Below are 7,542 nucleotides of genomic sequence, written 5' to 3'. Positions count from 1 at the left end.
TCAAGAGTTCGACAGTACAAGAGCACCGGGGTCTACAGACTGATGGCCAGGACACACTTTGCAATGTTCATTATTATTATTATTATTATTATTATTATTCAGGGCAGTCTATAAAGTGTCTGTATCAAAGGACAGGATAAGCCTAATTTCTCAGATAACAATTACATGGAGCTGGAAGCAAGTTCTAAATCTACCTCTCCAAATAAAATCTTCCGCCTGACCAAAAATCTGAAATTAATTCTGCCGTTATATGATTTCCCCACGCATCGCATATTTTGCGACCTTGTCGCCAGGTCTGTTTTTTATTACAAAAGCAAACTAGACCCAAGCACTCTTAAGGGGTAACATAAATGTTGTTATTATGTTTAAACATGTTGTTTACTTTCTTTTCTTTTGATTATTTTTTTTGCTGTCCGGTCTGTTTGTTCCATCCACATTCCCCAGTAAAAACATGAGAGGAGAGGGTGTTGGATAGAAGGACAGGAGGATGTGGGGTGTGCAGTTATTAATTCAGGTGGTAGTAACTCGCTGGTCCTGCGATTTCATGGGCGGAATGGGGAATAAGGGGCATCTACACGTAGTCAGTCTATATGCAGCGGCTTCTAGTTCCGCCCATCTCTATGATACGTTATTTTCAGCCGTATCACTCGCGCCAGCTACAGGTCTGGTGTAAGTGCTGAGTGATAGTGATGACGGCTGTGTGTGCCTGCTATAACATGTGCTTGCAATCATGGGCCACTGTAAATATATATTTTATGTAATAACATCCTGATAAGTGTATTTTATGGAAGGGGGGGGATGAAAAAAAAGTGTTTTTTTTTTTAAAAAAAAAATGAATTTTCACAACATTATTGACGATAATTGAATACTTTCTTTTTTATGTGCATTTGGCTGGGACATCACCCTGCACATATGTATCCATACAGCTGTGTATTGTGTCTGCTTCAATACGACTAGTACCAGATATGCAGAGCGCATCTAGACCCGTATTCAACAAGAAACGTTTCTTTAAATCCGCTTGTAGTAAAATACTGACATATGTATACCCGATTTAGGGTCATTTTTTTAATAAAATGCATTTTGCGCTCCTTGATGAACCAGAATCAGACCCACAATGTCTAAGACAACATCTTGTACTAGCCCTGTAGCTGGAGCAAAAGATAACAAGTAACTTTGAGACACTCAGCGCTGGATTCAGACGTTGTTGTTTGCACTTAAGTTTGCTACATCCTTGCTGTAAATGGACTACGGCAAAACATCCCTTCACTGTCCAATTCACTCTCCAAATTCGTAGGCTGCAGTAAGTGTCCTATGCGTTTCCAGACACAGCGGACAGGGCTGGGTTCATGGCCGTCTGTCCCTTTTCTGGGAATGCGCTGAGTGATTTTGCATACAATCCGCTCAAAATCAGTAGATCCGTACTTTCATGTATCAGACCCCAATTGTATTCAATTGTTAGCGAGACGGGTGAAAATCCCGCGCTCGAAAAATATTACCGTTAATACGGTAATTACTCGCTGAATTTCAGCTCGCAGCTCCCATGCAAAAAAAAATTAATCTTATAAACACTTTAGGGGCCTGATTCATTAATGAACTTAAATTAAGAAGTTTCTTATTTAAGTCTCCTGGACAAAACCATGTTACAATGCAAGGGGTGCAAATCAGTTTTCTGTTTTGCACATAAGTTAAATACTGACTGTTTTTTCATGTAGCACACAAATATCAACTTTAAATTTCAGTGTATAAATAAGCTATCAAGTATTTGTGTGCTACATGAATATACAGTCAGTATTTAAGTTATGTGCAAAACAGAAAACTAATTTGACGTATCTCAAACATTTTATGTTTAGCACAAGTATTATGTAATAAAATATCCAGAAATGTTATTATTAATGATACAATGTTGTAACTGGTGTTTACGGTATCAGTGTCACTGTGCTCAACAGCAGATGCCCTAAAACCTTTTTTTTATGTTGTGTATCTTTCCCACACTTTCATGTCTGTCCAGACAATGCCAACTCCAGATGCTATCTTTCTCTATCACACTTTATTGTGACACACGTCCATTGTCCCTGCTGCTCTCCCATTGGCTGCTGAGTGTGGGAACCTCTTGTAAGTCAGCTCTCCACACATTGTAACGAGGGGAGGGGGCTATATAGAGGGGAGGGCGGCTGCTCACCAGCAGACACACAACCAACTCGCTCACACAACACAACTCTGCAAACTAAGCATGGTTCCTTGCAATATCAGGACACTGGACCACCAGGCTGCCAATGGGCTCAGAAAGGTAACATTATATCTGAGTGATCTTCATATTGTTAGTATCTATCTATCTATCTATCTATCTATCTATCTATCTATCTATCCATGTTAGACATCTGTACAGCATGTATGGTTGCTTAATATCAAAAGTTGTTTTAAAACAATATTTACAATAGTTTAGTATATTATTATTTATATATATATATATATATATATATATATATATATATATATATATATATATATAATTTATATTTATTGTTTGATTATTTTTATTATTATTATGCATTTCTTAGTCTCTACATTTCTGTTGTGGGTTTAGCTGTTTTGATTGGCAGTAGTTGCAAGCACTTGTATGGATGAGGTTTAGGATATTGGGAAGTACTAACCGGCCCCTGTTCTTGTTGTCTGCAGCTGAGGAAGCCGGTTATTGAGAAGATGAGGAGAGATCGGATTAACAGCAGCATCGAGCAGCTCCGGCTGTTGCTGGAGAAAGAGGCTCAGACACATCAGCTGCCCTCCAGAGCCGAGAAAGCCGACATCCTGGAGATGGCGGTGACTTTCCTGCAGCAGCACATGTCTGAGAGAAGTAAGTGTCTTGTTCCAGCTGCTGTCACACGGGCTTCTTGCTGGGAGAAGGGAGGAGGTTGCAGGTGGTGATGGACAATGTCACTGACGTGTATGTCTTTCCTGTTCTAGATGTGACAGCCTCCAGCCAGGCCCATGGAGAAGGCTACTCCAGATGCGTCCAGGACTCTGTGCACTTCCTGACGGCCCAGAACCAGCAGGACAAGCTGATCAGACACGTCAGTGGACGGGCTGCAGCCTACAGACTATCCCCTCTGCCGACCACGACCCTGACTCTTCCTGCTCAGCTCAATGAAAACAAGAGTAAAGCCTTATGGAGACCTTGGTGAAGAATAACTGCCTGACACAGCCCTGGGACCGTCACAACAAGGACAATATCTGCTTTCTGCATTGCCAGAACTCCTACGATCCTTTGTGCATGAAACTGTTCACGTCAATGACATGTCAACAGCATACCTGTTAGGGAACTGTGTGTGATTGTTATAAGCCATTTCTTTCTCATAGAAAGTTTTGTTTTTCCTTAGCTTAGGAAAATATGTCAACACTTCCACTTTAGGAGTGAATTGTTAACTGATTATGAGTTGCATAGTGTATATGTAGACATCTGATCATATAGCTTGCATAGTGAATATGTAAATATATATGATTATATAGCTTGCATACTGAACGTGTAAATATATATGATTATACAGCTTGCATAGTGTATATGTAAGTATATATTAATATAAAGCTTGCATAGTGTATATGTAGGTATATATTATTATACAGCTTGCATAGTGTATATGTAGGTATATATTATTATAAAGCTTGCAAAGTGTATATGCAGGTATATAGGTTTTTATAGAACTGCCCAGTATAGGCAGCACCTTAAAAACGTTATATATAAAAGAATATTGTACAATATTTGTATATAGTGTAGCACATGCGGACTGCATTCATAGATCGAGGATTAAATCCTTTATTCTTAGTGTTTTTGGGGTAAGGTTGATACTTCTGTTTTTAGATGTTGTTTTCCTGTAAGCGCCTTAGAAACAACTTTTTCTTCCGTGAAGATGTTTCTGTTTCAGCATTTAAAATGCGGATGCGGGTGTAACATTAATAATGTGTATTTTCTGGGTCGACTGTTTACTTGTGAGTCTCATTAACAGTCTCATTAAATTGATAGGTGAAAACCTTTCCTATGTGAAGGTTTGTATTAAAAGATGTTTTTTTCTCCTTCAGTGAAAGATGATGGAATATCTGTGAAATTGATCAGTTTGTGAAATGATCCCTTCTGTTGTGTCATACTGGTAACATTGTATCGCTGATTATCAGACATGTTATATCTTGTGTGCATCACACAACCAAATAAATGAATATTATACAAAAAAAAGGTTCTGTCATTCGTCATTTTTAATAAAATAAAGCACTATAAATGTCATTCTACATAGACACAACAAACATGTACATGTAGTAAATATATATGTAGTATATGTAGTATATAGGGTATAGAAAGGGTTAATTAAAGTATTTATCTGCTGCATAGACTGACAAGAGTTCCTGAACCTGTTGTATGTGTACTCCCCAGGCTCTATGATGGAAAACATGAACTAGTTAAACTAATAACAGCTTAATCTATGAGTAATGGATGTAACATAGTCTAAATAAAATAGAAGGGTTATTATTCAAACTTTAATAACATAAAAGGCCACTTGGCAAATGATTATAGACATTCAGGGGTACATACAGAAAAAGCAAACACTTTACAAGGTGCTTGGGATAAATTGGTGCACAATAGGTGATAGATATTTGCTGTCAAATGGTGAAGTTTACATGATACAAACCCTGAAGTAATAATTATGAGATGCGATAGATCCCCCCCCCCCCCCCAAAAAAAAAAAAAATTGGAGAGAGCTTGAGCTGCAGCGCATGCACAGCAGCTCTATTCCGGCGATTCTGAATTGGACAGCAGCCACGGCGCTGTCAATGAAGCGTCCGCGGCAGTGTAGTATTGTAGTACAATAGAGCACTGCCGCGGACGCTGCTGTACAGTGCCGTTCGTTCACGGAGGGGAGGGGTTTCTGGAGAATCAGAAACCCCCCCTGCGTGCGCCCCTGGATATAGATGCGATAGATAGACAGATATGCGATAGATGTAGATATGAGATAGATATAGATAGATAGATAGATGTAGATATGAGATAGATAGATAAATATAGATAGATAGATAGATAGATAGATAGATAGAAATAGATAGGATGTAGATATGAGATAGATAGAGATAGATAGGATGTAGATATGAGATAAATAGATAGATAGATAGATATGAGATAGATAGATAGATATGAGATAGATAGATGTAGTTATGAGATAAATAGATAGATTGATAGATATGAGATAGATAGATAGATATGAGATAGATAGATAGATAGATAGATAGATAGATAGATATGAGATAGATAGATAAATATGAGATAGATAGATAGATAGATATGAGATAGATAGATAGATATGAGATAGATAGATAGATAAATATGAGATAGATAGATAGATAGATAGATAGATAGATAGATAGATAGATATGAGATAGATAGATAGATAGATAGATAGATAGATAGATAGATAGATAGATAAATATGAGATAGATAGATAGATAGATATGAGATAGATAGATAGATAGATAAATATGAGATAGATAGATAGATAGATAGATAGATAGATAGATAGATATGAGATAGATAGATAGATAGATAAATATGAGATAGATAGATAGATAGATAGATAGATAGATAGATAGATAGATAGATAGATAGATAGATATGAGATAGATAGATAGATAGATAGATAGATATGAGAGATAGATGTAGTTATGAGATAGATAGATAGATAGATATGAGATAGATAGATAGATAGATATGAGATAGATAGATAGATAGATATGAGATAGATAGATAGATAGATAGATAGATAGATAGATATGACATATATGATAGATAGATAGATAGATAGATAGATAGATAGATAGATAGATAGATATGAGATAGATAGATATGAGATAGATAGATAGATAGATATGACAGATATGATAGATAGATAGATATGACATAGATAGATATGATATGAGATAGATATGACATAGATAGATGTAGATAGATATCTATCTCTCATCTACATCTATTTCTCATATCTCTTATATCTATCTATCTATCTATGTCATATCTATCTCATATCATATCTATCTATGTCATATCTATCTATCTATCATATCTGTCATATCTATCTATCTATCTATCTCATATCTATCTATCTATCTATCATATCTGTCATATCTATGTCATATCTATCTATCTCATATCTATCTATCTATCTATCTGTCATATATAACTATCCAGTATATATAGCTGTGTTTTGCAATAGATCTTAGCTCTTCATAGTGCCAGTGACCCAGCTCTGTGGACACATTTATTTATTTTTGCTATAATTGTACTGCTAAAATATGTCTATGCCACATTATGTAATATTACATTGTTTAATCTTGGAAATAAAAAATAAACAAAACAAAAGTACGTACTGTATAAGTCTACTAATACTGATTATGTAACACTTTTGAGAACATGGATAGTAACTATCCGATAGTTAGCTCCTATTTATTTCACAGTTTTCCTACCCTGTAGAGGTTATATGACTGCAGCAGTGAGTTCTATCAGTCAGGTCTGTAGGCAGCAGATGTCAGCAGAGATAACACAAATCAGACAGTTCTCTAACAGACTTTTTCCCACACTTATCTTCCTGTTGGTCAGTGAATCCCACCATTATATTATCACCCCCAGATGTTTGTGAGGCCTCTGTCCAAACCTGACACACGCCCATTGTCTGTACAGATTTCTAATCCCTGCTGTGTGTGAGAACCCCTGAGGACCAGGGATGGGCCCTGTCTAGCTGCAGATTCACTACTGCCTGAGGAGAGGGATTATATTGATCATTATACTGTGTGCAGCAATACTAACACACAGTGCATGTTGTTATATCCTCACTTGTCATCTGTGCTTCTATGTAAACACCTTTAATTATATAGAAGAGCTTGCAAACTATTTTTAAAAGGCATGATTGTATTTCTGTGCATTCACATCAATAAGCTATTACGCTACTCCACTTACTGTTTTGATCATTTTAAATTCTGCTGTTTCTAATCAGATTGTAATTCAAAATACAAATGATTGCTGCACACAAACGACTATTTTATTCTGATCGCACAAAAAAAAACAAAAACATTTTCAGTACATGCACAATATAGGATTCTTAGGGGTATATTTACTAAACTGCGGGTTTGAAAAGGAGATGTTGCCTATAGCAACCAATCAGATTCTAGTTATCATTTATTTGGTACATTCTACAAAATGACAGCTAGAATATGATCGGTTGCTATAGGCAACATCTCCACTTTTTCAAACCCACAGTTTAGTAAATATACCCCTTAGACATAAATTCAATGTATGTTCTTCAATTAGCTTCAACCTGATCCTTTGGACTGCAAAAAAATCAAATTAATCCAATCGTACGACTGATCAATTTCTCCATCTATATTTGATTGTATATCCTAAATTTGCAAAGTTTTGATAACAGGTAGAAGTACATAAAGTGCATTTGTGGTTACAGCTTTAGTCTGAATGATTAAGGGAGATAAGATGTTAAATTACATGGTAGAGTTTGACAC

General features: G+C 36.2%; 1 pseudogene; it reads left to right on the top strand.

The window, feature by feature from the left end:
• The first annotated feature begins 2,187 nt into the window (after positions 1 to 2,187).
• LOC142107703 (transcription factor HES-5-like) lies at positions 2,188 to 3,357 on the top strand (annotated as a pseudogene).
• Positions 3,358 to 7,542: the final 4,185 nt, after the last annotated feature.

This window comes from Mixophyes fleayi, chromosome 11 (assembly GCF_038048845.1).
Source record: "Mixophyes fleayi isolate aMixFle1 chromosome 11, aMixFle1.hap1, whole genome shotgun sequence".
Lineage (NCBI taxonomy): Eukaryota > Metazoa > Chordata > Amphibia > Anura > Limnodynastidae > Mixophyes > Mixophyes fleayi.
Note: the sequence above shows the minus strand (reverse complement) of the source record. Positions and strands in the feature narration are given on the sequence as shown.